The following is a 21,768-nucleotide window of genomic DNA, read 5'->3' on the forward strand; positions in this document are numbered from 1 at the left end:
AAAGAAGGAAAGAAAAGGGAGAAAACCATCAAGCAAGCAACCACTCAATGGAATCTGGAGTATCCTCGATTTTACTTCTTACATTATAATTTAAACGTAAGCATACGTAACGACTCCTTCCTTCGTCCCTCCCCTCTTCTCCTGTTTGCAAAACAGATCTCGATTATCGATACGAAATGGAGAATACGCAAGCGGTTTTATAATCGAAGGGTAGTAGCGGAGAGAGGCGATTCAATTCGATATCTGGACGACTCCGGGCATTAACGCGCTATTAAGACGCATAGAACGGCTTTGGGGATCTGTTGGCAGACTGGACAGATACGGAAGAGACAAGACGCACACGGTGGTGGAACGGGTGAGGAGGGAGAGAGGGGAGAGTTGTCGATCGAGACCGATTGGTTCGACCGATAATACTACTGGTAACTGGTCGATAAAGACACAGAAATGTCGCCGTGCATGCGATAAAATAAAGTCGTGGAATCTCGACGGAATTAAAAAAGAATCGGAGCCGTGACAACGGGCGCGCGAGTCCAGATCAAAAACCGGAAAGAGATAAATTCGAGCAGAGAGAAAATACGAACAGATGGAGAATTAGCGTTGGTTATCGATGAGGCGACAAGTGTAATTTGACAGATATTTTTCTCTCGTCCGTTCGTTTCCCCTCGTTTCGTTCGATTTTCATTCGAGGAAAGATGCTGATAGCAATTAGCTCGAGGTTAGCTCCGTTTGTATCGCATCCGTTTAAAATCGTCGTGGATCGTCGACAATTTTCCGGGGTAAATGACCGGTTTCGTTTTATCGGCGCGTTTCACCTTTTTAATAATCTTTTAATGTAGGACTTTGCAACAAATTATTTGGTTTTACGGGTCGTTTAATCGTATTTTAATATCCGTGCGAGAAATATTATATAAGATATCCTCTCTTGGAAATTACGTGTTAGGAAGTAATTATCTAGAAAGAAAATTAACGTATTCCGAAGCGTGAGTATTATATAGTGATTTTTCTGATCACGATCATGAGAAAATTAATGGTAATGGACATCACGACGCGGAGAGTTTTATCTTTATCGATAAACGAACTTTTAATATTTTACGTAGTGTTATAAAAATATTATAAGAAAGTATATACGATAGAAAGAAAGATAACATTATTACGATTTTACCCAAGATCCTTAATGGCAAAAGTATATTATACTTCTTGCGATATATATCTATTAATGTTGCCACTGAATCTTCATTTACAAATTGCTACGCATATTGAAACCGGGTAACTCGAGTGCAAGGGGTTAAAAACCGCAATTTATTTCCGGGTTGCTCAATTTAAATCTTAATGCTCTTCTTGCCAAAAAAAAAAAAAGAAAAAGAAAAATATTAAAAAAAAGAAATGAATCGAACGATACGAATTAAGCAAGAAACGAAACAAGAACAAGAAAATAAAAGGGTAAAATGATTCGAAAGACAGAAGAGCAGGAAACAAAGTAAGGAACAAAGTAATGGCAAAAACAGAGCGACAAGGAAAAGGAAAGAAAAATTACTTGGGCTACTATAATAGCACAGCGAGAAGCCAGAGGTATGCCTCACAATGTTAAAAATAGTGAGCGAGAAGAATGGGCCAGGTAGAGGAATGAAAGATGAAGAAGCCAACGAAATTAAAATAAGAAGTAAACGGAAACCGAGATCCTGTCTACAAACTTGACCGAAGAGGACTCGGTCCAGTGGAGATCCCTCTGGCCTCGAAGCGTGTCCGAAGCCTATTAAATTCTATCTACCTGGTCCTAAAACAATAACGTTCGAGTTCAGGTGCAACGAGTACTCTCTCGATCCGTGCTCTCTTGTTCGAGCTCTTTCACTCCCATGCCGGCTCGTTTCTCGCTCGTGTCCCGTGGATCACGAGAGAAATCGGTCGTGGACCTTTGATCTTCGCAGCTCGAGTCGTTTCCGATCCAATTATGCATGTCGACCGTAATTATGGGTTTAATTAGATGGCCAGACACACTCGGTGAGAACGTCGAAACCCTCTCGACTTAGGTCGCCTCCATATTCTTTTCGTTCGTATGATTGATTATCTTTGATCTTGAACTTTGTTTCGATCTTGGTGGTCGGTGGATAAATATCGAAATTTATTCTTTCAACAATATTTGTACGATATTATTTTTCTGAAGATAGGATCTTGCAAGTTTGGAAGAATAAAAGAGATAAATTTAACAGGATTTGATTCAGGAATTTAGATTCTTTGTACTCACGATTCTCTCGTTTTAGGATTTAGCAACAAATCATTAGCCATGGTTATTAATATCCAAGCTAATTTTTTAATGATAGATTCTTCTTATTAGAAATTTTTTTAATAGGAAAATTATTCCTAGATAACTTTCAAAAGAGGAACGTTTCGTCGTTCAGAAAAATGTCTAGTCTTTCTTTCTCTCTTTTTTTTTTTTTTTCTCTCCTTTGAAAGCGCAATTAAGAGTCACGCAATTTCCAACGAGAGTGTCACAATACACGACGGAAGAAGGTATCAATTTTATCTTCTCGTAAAGCGAAGAGCTCGATCGAGGCGAATTTACATTCTGTATGCCGCACTTCCGCAACAGGATCGTGGCGGGGTCTTGTGCATCCCCGGGGGTATTTCCGGTCCGCGTAGTACGCACATCGAAGGTTTTTCATGCGGGCGGACAGTCGATGCCAGAGGGTATTCGAGTCATCGTTTCTCGTCCAAGCGGAAAGAAGCGGATACAGGGAGTGAAGAGGAAGGTGGGCTCTCCACGGTATGGACCACAGGATGCCAGCGTCGTTGCTTCTGGCATATCCTCCATCTTTCAATTCTTTTAAATTATGAATTGATTCCTCATCGCGATCGATACCCACGAGAATATTAATAGATCGACGACAACGCGAATTAAAGGCGAATTAAACGTTTCTCAAGGTTTTCTCTGACGATGTTTGAATGGAAAACTAAGTGGACGAGGAAAGATGAATATAAGATGAAGAATATCCGAGCATGAAATGAATACTTGTGACGTGAATCGGGAGGAATAAAATTTTTGCAGCGGAGATTTATTGGCAGGAAAGGTGTTAAGATTAAACTGAGAAATTTCACGATGAAATATTCGATTTTTTTAAAAGGAGATTGAATTTTGAATTTAGATTTTCGAACGAAACACTAGGAATTTTTTTACTTTAAGAAAAGTAAAAAAATATTTAGAAATTTATCATTTCTACACGTTAAAAAGTTTTATTACAAAAGATCATATATTTAACTTAAAAAGAAAAATTTACTTCTTGTTACTTTCCTATTACATTCATCCCTCTCATTTTCCTTTCACTTCATATTTTATACATTATGATTAAATCTGTGAAAAATCAGAATAATTTCCCCATACAGATCGTACCTCGTTTTCTCTTTTACGAATAAAATTTCCGAAATTCTTCAATTCGAAATTATTGAAATTACAACGTATCCAGAATGGCCAATAATCGCTACTCGTTCTTCAATCACCAAACATAACCGGCCGTGACGTATCGATATCTGAAACGCAGCGATCTGTTCGGTCGAACCATCATTCGGGAAGACAAGCAACTTGTCAGAGGGCGTGTTATCGAGCGTTAAAAGCGGGTACGGGTATTTGCAGTGATACAAATCACTTTCCAAACCTTTCATTACATCCGCTTTACACGAGCGGCCGCCGTCTCGATGGCCGCGCTCCGATCCAACGTTATTAACACCGGGACATCGATACCAAATATTCGCTATCGCCTCCATGGTGTACGTCTAGCTGTGCGTAGGACGTGGAACAAGCATGTTCTCATTCTTGCATCCGTTTCGAGGCTGCGAGTACGATTGCGCGTAGCCATAGGTCGTTCAGCCTAGAGCCTCTTCCATCGATAACGCCAATCCGGCCGAGAGGATGTTTTATTCAAGGGAAATTGATCTTCCATGGTCTATATTATGCGTTCGTATGCTGCATCTACAGGGTGTACGGAAAAGAAAAAAAAATGGGTGGAAAATTTGTAAAAAGAGATGATTTCGGAAAAAAGTTGGGAGAGGAAGAGGGGCGCAGAAATGTCAGTTGAGATTTAATTTCTTAAATCGGGAGCAATGTTGCTTCACGCTGGATGAAGAGATATGGAAATAGAGTGATTGAGAATTTAAATGAATTGTTGTAGAAAGGTTGTAATTTAAGAAAAATCTCATTTCAACATTTTCGTATCTTATTATTTTCCGTTTTTGGAATCGTTTAAACTTTCTCGTATCTATTTCGAACACCCTGTATACATTTATAGCGCTCGAACCAAGTACAGACGTAACGACGATTAACTGGTATATGTTTTGTCGCGTGTTTCGTGCGACACCATGGAGGATGTCTCGAGGAGTTAACTAGGAAGTGGTGTAACACGCGAGCCCTATTCTTGAGATGACACGTGACGATTTATAGGGAAAAATCATTCACATCGAGGTTCATCGACGTTTTGACCCAGGTAAGCGGTGGTGTGGGTCGCTTCTTGTGTCTGCCTCGAGTATGGAAATCGATATTCCACGCTGGCTTTCGTGTTATTTGCATAGATACTTGAACTTGAGTAGTGAAAGTGGAAAATTGCTACTTGATGTATTGGATTGGAAATTGATAAAATTAACAATTGATAAAATTAAAATTTTTATTATTTATTATATTCAACATCGAATCGAAATACTTATAATTATGGAAACTATAAAGTGCAATTGTCATTTTCATTTATAGATTTATTGATAGTTTAAGAATTGTGAGTAAAGAATTTGGAAAAGAGGAGAAAGAATTTGAGATAATTATAATTTCTATCTAAATCTAAATTAATAATTCTAAATTCTAAATAATTTATAAAGGTAATTTCACAAACAACAATATTCATTATGACTTCACATGTCTCATTTCCTTTTAATTCAGAAATTCATTGCATCCAATCGTTCTTTGTCAATAATTCATCGAGAATTTAGAAATTATATAATATTTAATATCCTCCCAATTAAGGATTTCAGAAAACTCGATGTAGCAAATGTTTTTTCCCCAAATATCCACTGCCTATTCACTCGATTTATAAAAACTTCACAAAGAACAGTTTGATCCAGAATTTCGAAAAGATCGGGCGATGTAACGATGAATCGATCACGATGATCTCTTCTCGGTTGATCGCCACTGCGCGCATGCAACCATGTGCACAGAAGAGTGTTCGGTCATCGGACCGTTTTATTCAGTTATATCACAGGTGTTATCTTACGTTGTTCTCGTGGAGGAAGGTGAAGGTATCGGATGTTACACGGCATAAGGACAACGTTAGGACCGAATTACACGGGAAACGTTTGCTTCTTTTGGTTCCATTCTCGCGCTGCTCTTTTTTCCCCTCGCCATCTTTCCTTTTTCCTTGCCCTTCTCGAAACGAAAGGACTGTTTAGATTAGGTTCCGGGTTTTCAAACGTATGTTCTAGGACCCTTGGCTTTAGGGGAACTTTCACTCGAGGAAAGAGAGTCGACGATAATTATGATATCGTGTTCAGTCTGGTTGAAGGAAATTGGAGATCAGTCTGCTCTATCGTTTCTTTTTCTAATATTAATTCTTATTCTAATATTGGATTAATTTTTATGTTTCAGATGAGTCAAGCATCCTAAGGATTTGTGCATGGGGATTCCATAGTACGTAGAAATTCTTATATAAGGTAATTTACGTTTAATAATTAAAGATAAGGAAGATGGGGAAAGGATTATGGGAATGGGATATTCTGCATAATATCGGATATAATATTATCAATGATATTTTAACGGCATTATAATAGCTTTAAAATACACATTTTCTGATGTTGCTTTCATACGTAAGAATCAATTACAAAATGCATCGATCAAATTAATAGTCTGTCCATCGAAGTGGAATCTAAAATTCCATAATCACTTTAAGAATCCTCGATTCATCGTTGCCAGGTTATTATATTCGTATTATGTATCAATAAGATCGTCTTATTAATATTTCCTTCCGCGTTGTTAATACCGCGAATTGCATATGCAATTTCGTGGCGCATCAATATCAATCGGTTAAAGCATTATCATTATCCAATAATAATTTCGCGTCGAAGGGACAACCTTCTCTCGAAAGGTATATTAATATCACGTTATTCCACGCATTGTCGTTACAACGATACGAAACATCGGCTATCATCGCGATACAAATGTTGCTGTGCTGAGTCACTAGTGGATATTAATTAGTATCATTATCGTCCATTTTCATTCGTAAACTACGGATAAACGTGTGTTGATCAAATCTCTTACTAATATATATATAATTAAAATTTGATTTCTCACTTGATTACATTATAGAAAATAAAAAATATCGTGCAATTAATTTTTCATTACAATTAAACAAAAATAGAAAATAAATGATTAGGAATCCGGACAAAAGATTTCACAAAATTAGATTTAAATTTTCCTTGGCCACCCTCTTCTTCTTCTTCCGGTTTCGCACAAAATTCCAACTACCCCCTTTTAGAAAAAATATACATTTCTCGCAAGATGTAAAAAATTTTTTCTTCAACTTATTTTCCCAACTTATTTACTCGAAACGCTTCACTCGTTTCACCCGTAATAATAATCCGAGTCAATTATCACGTTCCATATAATATCGAACAGACGTCACATTACTCATGACCAGAAGCAGTAAGATCGCTATACCGCTCACAATCGTACGAACAGCTATTTAGGATCGGTCGATACCGTTAAACACAATGTGTTACAACGATAAACCGCCGGATCTGTTGGTGTATTACTCCTCATGCATATTCCTATCCCGATGGTATCTCTCGCTCTCTTCCTTCCTCGTAAAGGGGCGCGTAAGTTTATAATAGATATTAAGGGGAACAGTTATGCAGTCGGGGAGAAAAAGCGTTGTTGATCTCCTGTTACGACCGTGATTCTCTTTCTCCTTGCTCTACGACCTCGCTACTCGAGAGAGAGAAAGAGAGAGAGAGAGAGAGAGAGAGAGAGAGAGAGAGAGAGAGAGAGAAAGAAGGAAAGGGAGAGAAAGAAAATGGAGAGAGTGGTGGTAGTAGTAGTGGATTGTAATTTTCGAAACGATTAAAGCCCCGTGGCCTCGGCGCGGATCTAAATAAGGCGGAGAAAGGGGGAGAAATGGAGGATGTTAGATAGCGTTAACGATCGAACGGCGATAAATTGTCCGGTCTGGTGTTGGACAAATTTAGAAAAGCGTATGGGTCTCGATAGGGAAATTGCAGGCTACTGCTGCTGCATTGACTGATAAGAGAGAAGAGCGAGGAATCGTGTTCAGCGCGGGATCCATATTTTGGAATAGTTAATTATCGAAGCTGTGATATTCGTGTAGTTCGATATCGGTCACCGTCTTTTGCGTAGAAATTTGAATCGGTTGAAATTGAACGAACAGTGTACAATGCGACATCTGTGAGATCAATTTTGTATTTGAGAGAGAGAGAGAAAGAGAGAGAGAGAGTCGAAATACCTAAGTTTAAAATAAACTTATATCATTAATAAAGCTAGTACTATAATTTTCAGATCGGTTTCACTGTTATTACGATCTTGGTTTGATCACGATATTTATCCCACACATTTTTATCACGTTTAATTGCCACAGTTGCTTTTGATTTCATTACAAATTGCAACTTTGGATTCGTGCGAAGCTTATAATCAACATATTTGTTCCAATTCAAACAGAAGTGAACAAATTCAAGGATAAATTTACGAAGAAACGAATGCTCGAATAAATCGAACGTGTCCACATCGTCTTCCACGCAATTTTAAAATTCGAAACTTTCATCCTCGACACGATTAATCGAGAAATAAAAATTTTCCGAAACGATCATCCCTCCATCTCCCTCCTCCTCCCCATCCACGTCCACGAACGAGATATTAATCCACGATTTCCTAGCAATCATCCCATCGCATCAGAAATAATCGTTCGTGATGTCATTCGACGGATTGGTGGAATGAATGGCCGCTTCAGAGAATCTCGTGGCGTATAATACGTGTGTACACTTACGTCGTCGTAACACGCGTGACACAATGCAAACAGGAGGAGGTTATCCTCCGACGTTATATGCAAAGCTCGCGAGCATGGGAAGCATGAGAATGGCGCGACCTTCTTCAATTCCAATCCCTCCTCGAATCCTCGAACGTTATCACCTGCTCGAACGTCTCCCTTTTTTTCTTTCTTTCTCTCGAGTGTAAAATATCTTTTTTACTCGGCGCACGATTAAATAAATCTCCTCGCATCCGTGGAAGAAGATCATAGAAACTGAGCACGGAGTCTCATCTTGAGCGTCGGCCAGCCAGGGAAACAAGCATTATCTTGGCGAGCGTAGCACCGCCACCGATCACGTCGCCATTATTTCGTTGTGTTCGAGCCCACGAAATTCCTCGAACGGCGGGGTGGAGATCAGAATGCAACATCCATGGCGCTCGCCATGGATCGAACGTAGTCGGATTCACGATGGAAAGTTGGACTACGTTGTTTACACCTCCCCTCCCTCCCCTCCTCTCGTTATCGTCGTCGTCTGCCAAGAAACCTTTCTCTCTTCTCCCTTCCCCCCTTTACATCCCTTCTTACATCTCCCCGAATACCCCGGCGTAACAGTGTACACCTCTCCCCCCCTCTCTTCACCATCGCTTTTTCTCACCTTGAACTTCCTCTTGCTCTCTCGATTCGACTCACGGCCGTTCCACGGTCTCTATTTGGCCTCTCTCTTCCCCCTCCTCTCCCCCTCCCCCTGCCCACCCCCGTCTTATTCGGATTCGCGTGGCGCGCGCGAAGAAATGATCGTATAAGGCAGAGAGAAACCGGCCCTAGATGGTTTGAAAGACCGGTGGATGGCTGAGCTTCCTCCCCTCCGGCCGGTCAGAGCCACCGTGTGGACGACGCTAGGCAAAAAACTAGGATAGGCCTAGATGGCCGGGTTCCCCGGGAGACAGGCTAGCAGGATGGCTCCTCTAGAGGGAGAAAAATAATCGTTGAACGCGCGCGCCTTCTGCCTCTTCGTACGCGCGTGTACGTAAGTGCGTGCGAAGAAGAAGGAGGAGGAGGAGGAGGAGGAAGGGAAGAGAGGAGCTGTTGGATTGATCGTATGGAGCGGAGTGCGAAGGAGAAAAGAGGTTGCGCGATCTGGATGGAATTGAGCGAGAGAGAGAGAGAGGAAGGCGAAGAAGGAGGAGGAAGGAGGATACGGGTGCTGGAATATAAGTGTGTATGTGTGTATATGTATATATATATATATTCAGCACTAGGCGGCCGGACAGTGCAGTGAACTTGGCAAGAAATCCAAGGTTGCATGGCTTAATGATCTAGTTTCTTCGGCAGCGATATGATTCACCATTATGCATCCGCTCATCCGACTCTTTTCCGCACCAACTCGCGCCGCGAATCCGAGTTCGAGAGCTTCTTGAAAGACGTTGGATCTCGTTGGAAAGAGGATTTGGAGGATTCGAAGTTTTTACTTATTCTGTTCTATTCATTCATGTGGGAATAGGTAGATTTGTTTTGAGAAATAGGAAGTTCTGTTTCGCTCGTCTGTTTGCAGTCCGCTCGGTTATCTTAAAATATCGCCCATCTTTTATATTTTGCCATATTCCAATTTTAATGTTTATAACATATACAAATATCAATAGAAATTATCGGATGAACAAAGTTTGAGATAAATATAAACAATAGATGGGACTCATTGAAGTCATTCTCTCTTACTTAAAAAATAAATCATATCTCGTTCATTAAAACGCAGAACCTTTTTTTCCTCGCCTAATGGATATCTTGTTTACTCGTACGTCCGCGAAGAGATCGATGCGTTTCGAATCTACGTATCCGTCTCATCAATCTCCGCCCTTAGAAAAAGTTTCGCATTTGTCATCTGATAAAAGTAATCGCGTCCATCTTTCGCCAACTGCATTCCCCTTCGATCGAACTTGAATCGAACTTGAATCGAACTTGAAAAGGGGAGAATGTTACTTCGTGAGAGGTGCCATTAAATCGAGCCGACGGGAGGATTTCCCTGTAATCTTGGAAACCGTGCGTGCCCTCATTAATTAAATTACCCGATACGCGTAATTAGCAAAAGAAAAAAAAAAAGAAGAAAAAAGAAGGAGAAAAGAATCTGGGTAAGAACGTCGATTCGTTCCTCTTCGTCGTCGATCCAAGGTCGCGCCATTTAATGATCCAATTTCTTTGCCCGAGATACGATTCATCATTGTGCATTCATCCGACTTGGGCCCATTCGATTTGTGCCGAAACATTTTTCGAAAGAAGATTCTTCAAAGGGATGAGATCGATTTTAAAAATGTCCCAGAGGAGAACATTATTCTTTTTCAAGAAGAAAATCTTAGAAAATTCTGGAGAAATATTCATCCAGAGTTTAGAATAAATTTGAGAATAATAAGTTTTCAAAAACGATCATTCTCTCATTTTGTGAAAAATACTTTCGAGTAGAATTGTTAAAATTTTTATATCTATTGATATAAAAATAGATTGGATGATATATTCAGATTTGAACATTGTATTTAAATTGTAATATTGTTCTTTCATATTTACTTATTTATATTAATGGACTGCAAAGGATTAAAGTGAAGGGAAATTTTTGTTCGAGTATAATTACGACGTGACTAACATCCTTGACAAATAAAATTTTCCAATTCTTTTTCCTTTTATTATAATTGTATTACATCAATATTATATCGTTGTATAGACACCGTTATCGCATTTGACATTGCTTGCATTGCCAGACAGTCTGGCTCCTAATTTTATACATAGCACACGGCATCTTTTAGCAGGTCGCTATCGCTTCGTCTCTCGCTCGTTGCGAGTTTAAATTCGAGATCAAAGACTCATCAAAGTGTATCCAAAGTGTTGATCCGTTACGATGCGTGGATCAACAGTAGCCTGTTTCTGGTTAATGATAAAAATATCGTAATAACAAGTTCCTCGAAGCTAGGAATCTTAACTACAAGATTTTAAGGATTCAGAAAGAAATCGATATAAGGATGGAACGGGATAAAATTGTGTGCGGACACGTTGATTTATCACAGGTGGATAAACATGGAAAAAGGGACGAAAAAAAAAAAAAGGAAGGAAAACGTTGGTGTTATTAGCGCAACGTGGCTATTAAAGATAGGGTTTTATTTATTCTCAATAATAAATCCAACGATTGGTGGAAGGGGGAGGCATAAATCAGGTCGCATAGCAATCATCTGGTGTTTATCCCTCCCCTCCCTTTTTTTTTTTTTTCTATTACCACGATCATTAGCTTGGTCCGTGGTACGCGAACTACGAGTAATTATTCCAAAGCCTAACCGGAATGCAACCGTGATTGCTGCTAACGGTTTGCACTTGTAATTGCCGCCGTCAATGGATAAAGCGTATTCCTTATTTTTGAATTAAGTTCGAGGATGAAGAGGATCGTTCGATCCTTAAAAGAAGAATCGTCTCGATTGCGAAAAGAGAATTCTACGGGATATATACGGGTATAAGAAATATTTATTGAATAGCGGCGATGAAAAGATTGTACGAGCACGAACATTTGCATAATTGCCGATATCTTATTAATATTAATGTGGTTTATATACGTAGGAGGAAATAGTTGCGTTAAAAGAGTTGTCGAATAATTGTAATAATGAAGATACGATAGATGCGAGCCAATAATAGATAATTAATAGATAATTTATTATCACGTCAAAATGGTGTTAATAGATAAACGAGATTAAGAATGATCGTGTTTCGTGTTAAAACAAATCAATCGTCGATACTTCATATTGATTCAATAAATTTTTGTTCGATTTATTTTAAACATTTTTTTAAAATGTATATCTATCAAGTTTGATTTATAACATACACCAGAGATATTTCCAGTAACTTGTTTTTCACCAAATTGTATTTTCACTATTATTTAATTGTTAGCCAGTGGATACATATGTTCATCAAGAGAATTTCACCCGATCACTTTCTCCGTTTGTTTCGGTAACTGAATCAATTTACTTTCATCAATGTTTAACTTTCATTGAAGAAGATGCGAAGATGCTATAAATTTCTTTTTCAATATTTTAACGACATTCGTTTTTTCATTATATCTTTACCTCTTTCATTCCTTTTTACCAAAGATTTCAAATGTAAAAATTCCATCGACAAAATTTCAGTGAAATTATAGAATCTATGTAAATTCAAAAGAAATTCCCCATTGGTCGGATGGAAATCCATTAGAATACAATACATCGTAAAATTTAATTTTCCATTACATCCTCTCTATCGTATTCCTCATCGAATAATTTCTATTTATTCGCGTTCACCGATAAAAATCCATCCCTTTCACGTTCTCGTCTCGTTATCGTCGCGCGAAATTCTTCTTGAACCGCTTCTTCCACGGAAGCAACAATCTTTTCGCAAACCTCGTTCAACGTTCTCGGTTCATATATCTCGTCCCCCCGTCATCTTGCTCGAAACATCAGAAAAAGAGAATCCGTTAGCGGCAGGCCAAGTCTTAGGGTGTCACTGGACCACTGGTTAAACTTTTTCCCCCTTGCATCTCGTGTCTTCATTTTGTTCTCGTTACTCGAGTGTTCACGGATCCACGCATCGGGTTGAGAAACCCGAGCGGATTTTCTGGTGGGTCTAGACTTTGTGTCCAAGTAACACGATCGTCGATCGCCACGTTGCTTTCTTCATCGAGTTACCCGTGTTTCTTCGTTCCTGGAGGCCCCCGAAAATGGGCCCTGCGGGGCCCTCGTTATTCCCGTAATAACGGAAACTTTTTTCCCATCGGTCCCAGCGGCCATTAGACCGCTTTTTTCGCGTTTTCGTGGAACGTGGAAGTGTGCCACATTGTGCACGTTGAAATTTCTCGTCAACGACGAGAATTTTTATCCCTGCACGAGCATCGTCTCCAATTTTTGCCAAGCGTTATGTAATTTGCGTAATTCCCGTTTGGAAATTCGATATAACGATTAATTTATAATTTCGTTAAAATGTAAGGAATGATAATTATTGATTATTTTCTCATCGATTTTTCTCTTTATCTTGATATTTAGCTTAACGAAAAAAGGCTTGGAATATTTTAATTAATAATTCTTCTCAGACATCTCCGTTGCACGTTCGGTTGGATAAAAATTTTTTAAAACGGTGATAGATAAGCGAAAACGTGATTCATCGGTCGTATGGATGTAGGCACGAAATACTGTGGGGGAGGGCAAGGCTGCCTGGAGGACACACGTGCAGGAAGTGGCACACCCTTCGGAATGCAGTCGAACATTGTGAACGGCTGCAAGGTACGAAACAAAAGAAATGCATTCTAATAGGTTGCATACGCACGTCGCGGCCCTTCGTGCCTCGACTGCCACCATATTCACGTGATATTTTCTTGGACGAACTTTCGATCGAACAACTATCGATTCAGAACGCGTTACACGGCCATGTCGTTGAACTGTAAATCTGTCGTTAAGTAATCGAAATAACTTTAGATTTCTTTTTTTTTTTTTTTTTTTGCCTGAAATCTCTGGTATCTGGTTTTGATAAATAGATAATTGACTCGCGGGTTATAAAAACGGATTATTATAATAATATCGAAACAGAATCTTTGAAATATGATTTCATTTCACCTCTTCCATTCTTCCAATTCGAACAAACTTCTTCAATCATACGACAAATCCCTTCATCCTTTCGTCGAACCGTTGACGATCTCCTCCTCGTCGCAACATCGAATGATCCAACGAATCGAAACTAGCGTTATGATTGATAAATTGAATGATAAACCGGCGGCCACGATTGGCCTTCTCGTCGGCGCGGTATCTGTCGGCCGATCGTTGGACAAAAGGGAGAAAGGGAAGGAACGAGGCGGAGTGGCGGGGCGGGGAGAAGAAAAAGTCCGCGGCAAGGCTGCTTGGAGGACACGCGCGGACAGGAAACGGGTCGAAGGAATGCAATTCGACGGTATGCAAACGAAATTCATTCTGAAGCTTTGCGCCGCGCGTGTACCCCCTTTTCGAACGCTTTGTCTGCGTGACCTAACGCGAGATGACCGCGAGTCGGGTGGAAGAGGAAAGAGAGGAGGAGAGGCGGGGGAGAGGAGCTGAAGAAGTTGAAGAGAGAGAGAGAGAGAGAGAGAGAGAGAGAGAGAGAGAGAGAGAGAGAGGAGGAGGAGAAAGAAACGAAGAGAAGACCCCACGGAGACGTGATGCGCCTCTTGATGCGAATTCTAAGCCTCCAGGCTGACGGCCTCTGGGGCCCCGAGGGCTTCTGAAACCTATGAGAGCTGCCATCTTTTCCTTTAAGCGTCGAGCTTAAGCCTTCGACACCGCGCATCTAGTCTTCGATTCCCCTCCCTCTCTCTCTTTTTCTTTTGATACAACCAAAGTGGAATGAATCTGCTCTTTCCCTCCATGGGATGAAAGACACTCTCTCTTCAGCTCGTCGTGACTTTAATGCGCGTTAATTGATGCCTGCCGCGTTCGATTAAAATTTTTCAAATACGTAATATGTTCGTTGGGGAGAAAAATCGCTCGAGTTATTTTCAGTTAGACAGGGGATGGATTATTCAAGCAAGGATTTCCTTAATAATTTGAAGTGGTGGGATATGTTTTCGTTGGAAGGCGAGAATGGAATATAAATTTCATCTGAAATTTCCTCCGAGTTGATGATTTTGCCGCTTATATCTCTCTTCTCTTGGATTGATACCCGTGTATATCCCGTAGATATCCCGTTATTCGCCGTGACAGTATTGGATTACGTAAGGTTAATCTAGAACTAGCGTGGGTGTATAATTTCATATTGTAGTCCAGCGTAAGACGAGAACATGGAGAAATTGATCGGAAACAAGTTAAGTTTCCGTAACACCGGTCAAAATTTTTCGAAGCGGAGGAAACTTTCCAATCGTTCTTTCTTCTTCTTCTTTTTCTTCTTCTTCTTCTTCTTCTGAAACGAATCTCGAAGAATTCCTCGTTCGATATTTTACTACGACCAATCCGACACGGCAAAGCGTAATCGAACTTCCTCAAAACGAATCAGACGAATGCAAGAAAAAGAAAAAAAGGCGTAAATCTCGAATCTCGAAAAACTCTGCATCTCAGCTTTTTACACGGACGCCACATATATCTTGCGATTGGTTGGAAAGAAGGAAACGGAGAGATAGAAATAAAATTTTTTTACGAATTTTTCCTTTTTCCTTCCGCGACACGGCTGATTTCACGGCAATAACTATCGAACCACGTTGAAACGACGACGCTTTACTCCAAGTTTGCGGAATAATTTCTGCATCGAGCAGAAACGCAGAATCAGGTGAATCGAGGTAGACCAAGGTGGAATCCTTTGTGCAGTGCGAAAGGCGCTGCATCATCCATTTGGATGGACGATGCGGGGCTGTTCGCCGAGAAAAACTAGGAAAGACAGATGCGTAGATGGACTTTTATTGCAAGCCTCGCCATAATGGAACGAGACGTTCCTCTTCCCTTTGCGCATTTACCACGCATCCGAACGAATTTCACTTGGTTCTTGCCGATCTTAGAAACAGCGTTTCACGGGGCGAAACAATCATTTCTATCAATTTTTTTTTTTCTCTCTCTCTCTCTCTCTCCTTGTTTTATCAGCCTCGTTTCTCGCGAATCTGAATTTTGTAAAGAAGGAAGCTCCCTTTGTGTATCTTTTGCCACGGAATTTCGTTTCGTCACGTGAACGAGTCGACTCATTGCGTCGAAGCGATCGTGTCGTTTTACATAGTTTCAGATTTTCTGTAAAGGTTTGCGATTTTATGGAATTCGTGAAATTTTGTATGGTAAAATAAGTGTTATGAGTTTAAAGTTTCGAGATGTTACGTAGAATTTGTGTTTATATAGAAGAAGAATGGTATAAATATTTACAAGCGAAATGATAATATTTAGGTTTAGAAGAGAGTATATATACGTAATTTTTTCTTAAAATTTAATTTTATTCACAAGTGTTTCTCGAATGTTTTGCCTTTTGTATTTCAATTTTTCTTTAAAATCTTGATCATAATTATATGCGGAAGATATGCCGGAATTGCATTCTTCACTGGTTTATGAAGTGGTAATATTCCTTCGAGTGAAATATCTTTTAGTACTCGGGTAATAAGTCTTTAGAAATACAGCTTAAGGAAAGTAATTCCTGCTGCAAAATCATATTGATTGCGTGTAAATTACACTCAAAAAGCGCGAAAGATTTTTATTTCGACTATCATAAATCAGTTACACAGTTTCCATGGCAATTTGTGGAAGATTATATTTCAATTAACTTTCTGATTTTGCCACTGGTAATAATCGAGTACCGAATCGAAATAAAAACTTCTAAACAGGCATGTACAAAGTTTCTTACGTTTTTCAATTACCGATTACTTTGGAAAGAAACTGCTTCTCGATTTGCCATTTTACAATTTTTCTATGGAACACTTTTAATGTTCTTCGTTATTTCTTTCTTAAAACATAATAATATTTAGTTACAGAATATCCTATACAATTTTTTATTTCTTTTTTCCTCTAACAATTATTAATAATCTAAACAATGAAATATATACTATATTCGTATAAAAAATACGAAATATTCAAAGTATACATTAATCTTCGTTTATCTTCATATTCGAAAAAACTTAATTTTCCATAAATTTCCACAGTAATAACTAATTAAAAAAAGAAAATAAAACAAACGAAAGATACTCAATCGTCTCTCAATAAATAACGTCTCTTTAACTCTTTAACTCTTCCCGAAAAAAAAAAAATAAAATAAAATAAAATCTATCTCTTTACTTCCAAATTATTAATTTTTGAATAAGAACAATTTGCCCGCGAAAAAGATGAGGCCGAATACGAACGCGGCAATAAGGATCTCTCAAATCCGGAACGAAGAAGAGTATCCCCGTTGGTGAATGAAAATCCCTCTCGCTATCCGATCTTGCGTTACTATCGCGCCACGTGGGCGTCTTCCTCTCTTCCAATCTCCTCTCTCCTATCTTTAGTAAGTTCCATTTCGTTTCGCGGCCGTTCTCGCGTTTCCACGAACCCGTCCCCGCCGCTTTTTCGCCCCGGCTGAATTTATTCAGCGTCGAACGACGTTTATGATGTTTATCCGTCGGCGGAGGCCGCGCTCGAAACCGTACACGGTGCACCGGGATGGAAGGAAAGTCGTCACCGACTTTCGATAGGGATTCTCTTCGACAAATTCTCCCCGTACGCGTTTATCGCCGATTTTCGATCCCCGGCAACGTGCCAAGATCGTATAGACGGCGAAGAATTCGTTTCTTTCACTTTGTTGTAAAAGGGGTTTGGTAGAAAGGCGCGTTGATTCGACGTAAGGAATGCAGGTACGTACGAGTTTGGACGAGTTTGCCCAGGTTTTACGATAAGGGTCGTGAAGCGTTCTCTCTGTTTGGGAAGCGGTGGATTAACGGTGATAAGGTTGGTGGGGTGAGATAAGAGGGAAGAGCGTGTGGCGTGTTCTTGTGCAAAGAAATCAAGAGTTTGCGAGAAAGACAATCGGCTATTCGATTTTTGCCCGTTTTCCGGCATTTTTTGGTATTTTTAGTTTTGGAATAATACTTGTATTATTTTGATGCAATATTCATTGCTGTTTTTGGAAATTGAGGATCCTATGATTGAAATTAGAGTCGTTTAAAGCTATTATAGAAATTATACGATAAGAAGTTATCTTTAATCTTGTCAGATTTTTTAATTCGAATTTTTTTTATTTAGATTATAAGTTTCTAAAATAAAGTATTTTTTAAATTATTTTTTACGAAACGCGTTATTTAAAAAATGTTGAACTTTGATCGGTATAGGAGCCGTATGCAAGCAAGAAGATATGGAAACGTTTTTCGCCGTGCTTAGTGTCGTTTGTATCCTCGAATCAAATGACTACACGCATGACATTAATCGTTTTGAATTACTCGATTTCACGGTCGATTTACTCGCGTTCTTTAAACCAAAGTTCGTATCCGAGGCACGTTAAATCGCAATCCCGGAGCGATCGTCGGGAAGATCTCTTTCGCCAGACGTGCTTCCCTCCAACAGAGCTTTTATATGGCTCCCCTTTCAACATTTGAGATTGTATTTCTTTAGCTGACTCGGACTTTCGACTTTCAAAATGATTTTTCGGGACACGTAGCTACTATTTCAACCGGATGGTACTGTTATTTGCGTCTCGAAAACTGGATTTTTCACGTCACGCAACGTATTTGTGCGCTGCACTTTATCTTGCGTGAAATGACTTTTGGACGGCGAGAGATTCCCTCGTATAATTGAATATCGTACGTTATACGGTAGATATAAATATACAAAATATGTTTACTGATTACCTTTCAAAATAATTCAAACGATAATATTTCTTATTTGAGAAAATGGACAAGATCGAACGAATAATTCATTTTTACATTCATTTTGCAGTCTCGAAAAATTAAAATAAAATTTTCTAGATAAATATGGATCATACGTTCTCCACACTTGTTTCACTTTTAGGAAAAATGCAATTGTACTATTTTTGTTCAATGCATAAAGATATCTAATTCTACTAATATACAAAATTGATATTAAAATTATCGAGCGTTTATTAATATTCATACTCAAATATATATAAAAATTTACACTTGAAAACACTCTCAATCTTACCAATATCGTAACGAAATGAATTAACAATGGAATAACCAACCACTGACATGAATTACCAATTAACAATCACAATGTGACAAGCTTCGAAACATTCTTGATAAACCTACGTAAAGGATAAACTCGATAAACCACTTACAACAGAGAGAATATCGTATCCGTTTCAAATCTCGAGCGACAATTTCCGACTTTAATCAAACGTCGAGAAGGGATCGACGGGTGGAGTTCATTAAAACTTCCACGGAACTTTATCGGCCATGGTACGCGATTAAATCCCTTCAGACGTTGGAAATTCGCGTTCCTGGCACACATCGAGGCTTCTATGCGCGCGCGGAATCGCGGATCCTCCTCCCTCGCGAAGGAATGTCTCTAGCGGCGCATTTGAATTCTATTCGAAGCGCGTGGCGTACGCTGGCTCGAGGCCGAACCTTCTCCTCCGTCAGAAGGAAAAACTGGACTGTCTTATCTGACAAACAGGCAAGGTAAATCAAGGATGGACGAAGGAAAGAGGCAAGAGAGGAGGGAAGCGGAAAAATGTTGGCGCGTGCCAAGCGACCCCGAGGGTTATCTCGGTCAACAGGTGCAGCGACACAACCAAAGGGTGGATGAGCTACTCTTTTTTTCGTAGGAACGAGATTTCGTTTCCGTAATTTCACGGATGAGAATTCATTTTGTGATATAGAATGATTTTTTTTTTTATGAGTTGCTGTTATTTTTAAATTCGGTGAATATAATAAAATGTTTCTCGTATATACGTCTTCTCGAAATGATTCGTATGATAATTTTTCTCATTCGTCGTGAATAATTTTGTTATTATAAAATAATTTTAACGCGAATTGCGCGAAAGGTGAGTTAATGGTAGTAGAAGACAGAGAACACGTTCATTAGAGAGGAATGATTACTAATCTACTTACAACTACTTCGTTATTATCGCTAACACGAAAATAGTATATATATATTACTCGTAATTTCTTTATAAATCTTCCATCTTGTTTCACTTGTTTCCCGCCTTTAACCGTTATTTTATATCGTGTATTTATTGTAATTTTAATATCGCGCAATTACTATCCACCCATCCAACTCGTCACACCGGGATCACCGTCAGCAGAAAATTATTTCCCTTCAGGATCGTATATAACCTCGTTTTATTTATAACTATCATTCGATGGAAAAAATGATTTAATACGGGTTTTCTTTCCGCCATTTTATTATCCCAGGTAAATTGCTACGCCACTTTTTCCAATATCCCATATCGTTCGACTCTACACCAGTCAAGTTTCAAGTAAGTCTACGATCGATCCCCCTCCCTCCACCGCTTTTTTTAAAATAAATTCCCCGTTTCATCCTATTTCGATTGCCGGCTTTTCCCTTCGAGCTATCCTCATTTCCGCTCCGCCTATCATATAAAATCACTTTCCTGGGACTACCCACTTAGCTGGATTAAGGAAACCAGTCGGGTAGCCTCCGTCAGGCATCTGATATCGCGTAACTGCATCCCTGGCTCTTCCCTGTTTTAATAAATACGCATCGAATGGTGATGAATAGGTATACCACTATACGTGGTAAACAGTGATTGTAACCTGGCCCTAATTCACCTAGGAAACCGCTGTCCATCGATCTTTCCATCGACGTGTAATTAATTATTCAACGATCGAGCTCGGGTTAGGTTCGAATTTGAAAAGGATTTTGAAATATCGAAGAATGTTATGAAGTTGAAATTTTTCGTTCGAGGAAGATAGGCTCTTGAAGGAAAATTCGAAATTTTAACGCTAACGTGGCCGATCAATTTTATAAATTGATCGTAGTAACTCGAGATAATAAGAAATTCAAGAGTACACGAAATGAATTAATTTGGTTTCTGAGAGAAACCGAAACAAGATTGAAATATACGAAACGTTATACGAATAAAACAAATTTTATATGCATAATATTCACGCGATAAAATTTCATTTATTCGCTAAAAAAAATTGAGAAACATCAGAAAATATAATATCCATAAATAAGATTGAAAAATCCAACATCTTCGATTATTTATTCGAAACAATCGCGTGATTAATCATTCAACCGTCAAGCTTGAATTAGTCAATGAAATTGAGGAAAAGTCTTAAAAGTTGTATAAACGTGGCTGAAAATTTATTGGTATCTATAGATCAGTCAATGATTTAACTCGAAGCGAAACTATTTTAATTTCCATTCGGATTGTAGTTCTCCTGGTAGCGTGATCGAAATCAAAGATAGCGTAATACTGGCCGCGCCAGCGGAATGCGTTTTGCTAGATAGATAGGTGATCAATTCAACGGTATGTACGGTGATATAATTTTTTTTCTTCCCTATTTTTCTTTTCTTTTTTTTTCCTCTTTCTTTCTTTTTTTTTTTTTTCCCCCCAATCGTTCGTAACGGATAACGAAGTTGAATAGTACGGACAGGTGTACAGTCTTCGATCTCTACGCCTTTAATTGCATGCAAATAAGCTCCACTTTTAACGCGAATGGCTTTTAACAACGAAAGAAGTGGAGATTTACACGGGCTGGTGGATAGTACGCGGGTAGCACGCGCGTAAACATATCCTTGGCAGCGTTCCATCTCGTGTTTTTCTGATTCCACTGTGCTGAATAATTGCGTTGATTGCGTTCAGCAAGAGTTCGATCGAATTATATCGGATAATATCGAAGTTAATTGTCAACGATAGTTAACTTCAATTTTAATAAAGGAAATTTCCACGAGATCCTGGATTTTAATGATTTAAGTTGTTTATTCATTATTTCGTAATTTTGTAAAAGCACGCTGCCAGTTTAATTTACCTTTACTTTTCCTAAATTTTCCAAAGTCTTTTTTTCTAGAGATCCGGAAAAGAAGAGTAAATCTGTGGAGATAGAAATATATATATATATATATTTTATTCTTATCAAATTTTGCTTCGATTCTTGGAAACATATTAATCTTTCGGATACGATAATGTACAAAGGTACATTATCTCTTTAAGTTAACAAAATACGATTTTCATGGTTTGAACTCTTGGAACTTCCTAGTCGTGTGTACCGTTATTTGAAAATATTTTGTTTTATATGGCAATCCATCATAAGTGACAATGTTTATGTTATATTCATATTTTCCAGTATTTTCCAGAAAAAAATAGTAGCGAAGATGATAGA

At 38.9% G+C, this 21,768-nt stretch overlaps 1 protein-coding gene across 2 annotated transcripts in view; it reads left to right on the forward strand.

Annotated features, from left to right (window-relative positions):
• The window catches only part of LOC122720368, a 103,627-nt gene that overhangs the window by 20,916 nt on the left and 60,943 nt on the right, over positions 1–21,768 (forward strand). Inside the window, exon 2 of one of the 2 annotated variants that reach the window (XM_043947031.1) lies at positions 5,618–5,682. The gene's annotated coding sequence lies outside the window, so the exon portion shown is untranslated. The remainder of the gene's footprint in view (positions 1–5,617; positions 5,683–21,768) is intronic. The other variant, XM_043947034.1, reaches the window with a different exon arrangement.

Source organism: Apis laboriosa, unplaced genomic scaffold, assembly GCF_014066325.1.
Source record: "Apis laboriosa isolate Shangri-la unplaced genomic scaffold, ASM1406632v1 scaffold12_cov154, whole genome shotgun sequence".
Taxonomy (NCBI): Eukaryota; Metazoa; Arthropoda; class Insecta; order Hymenoptera; family Apidae; genus Apis; species Apis laboriosa.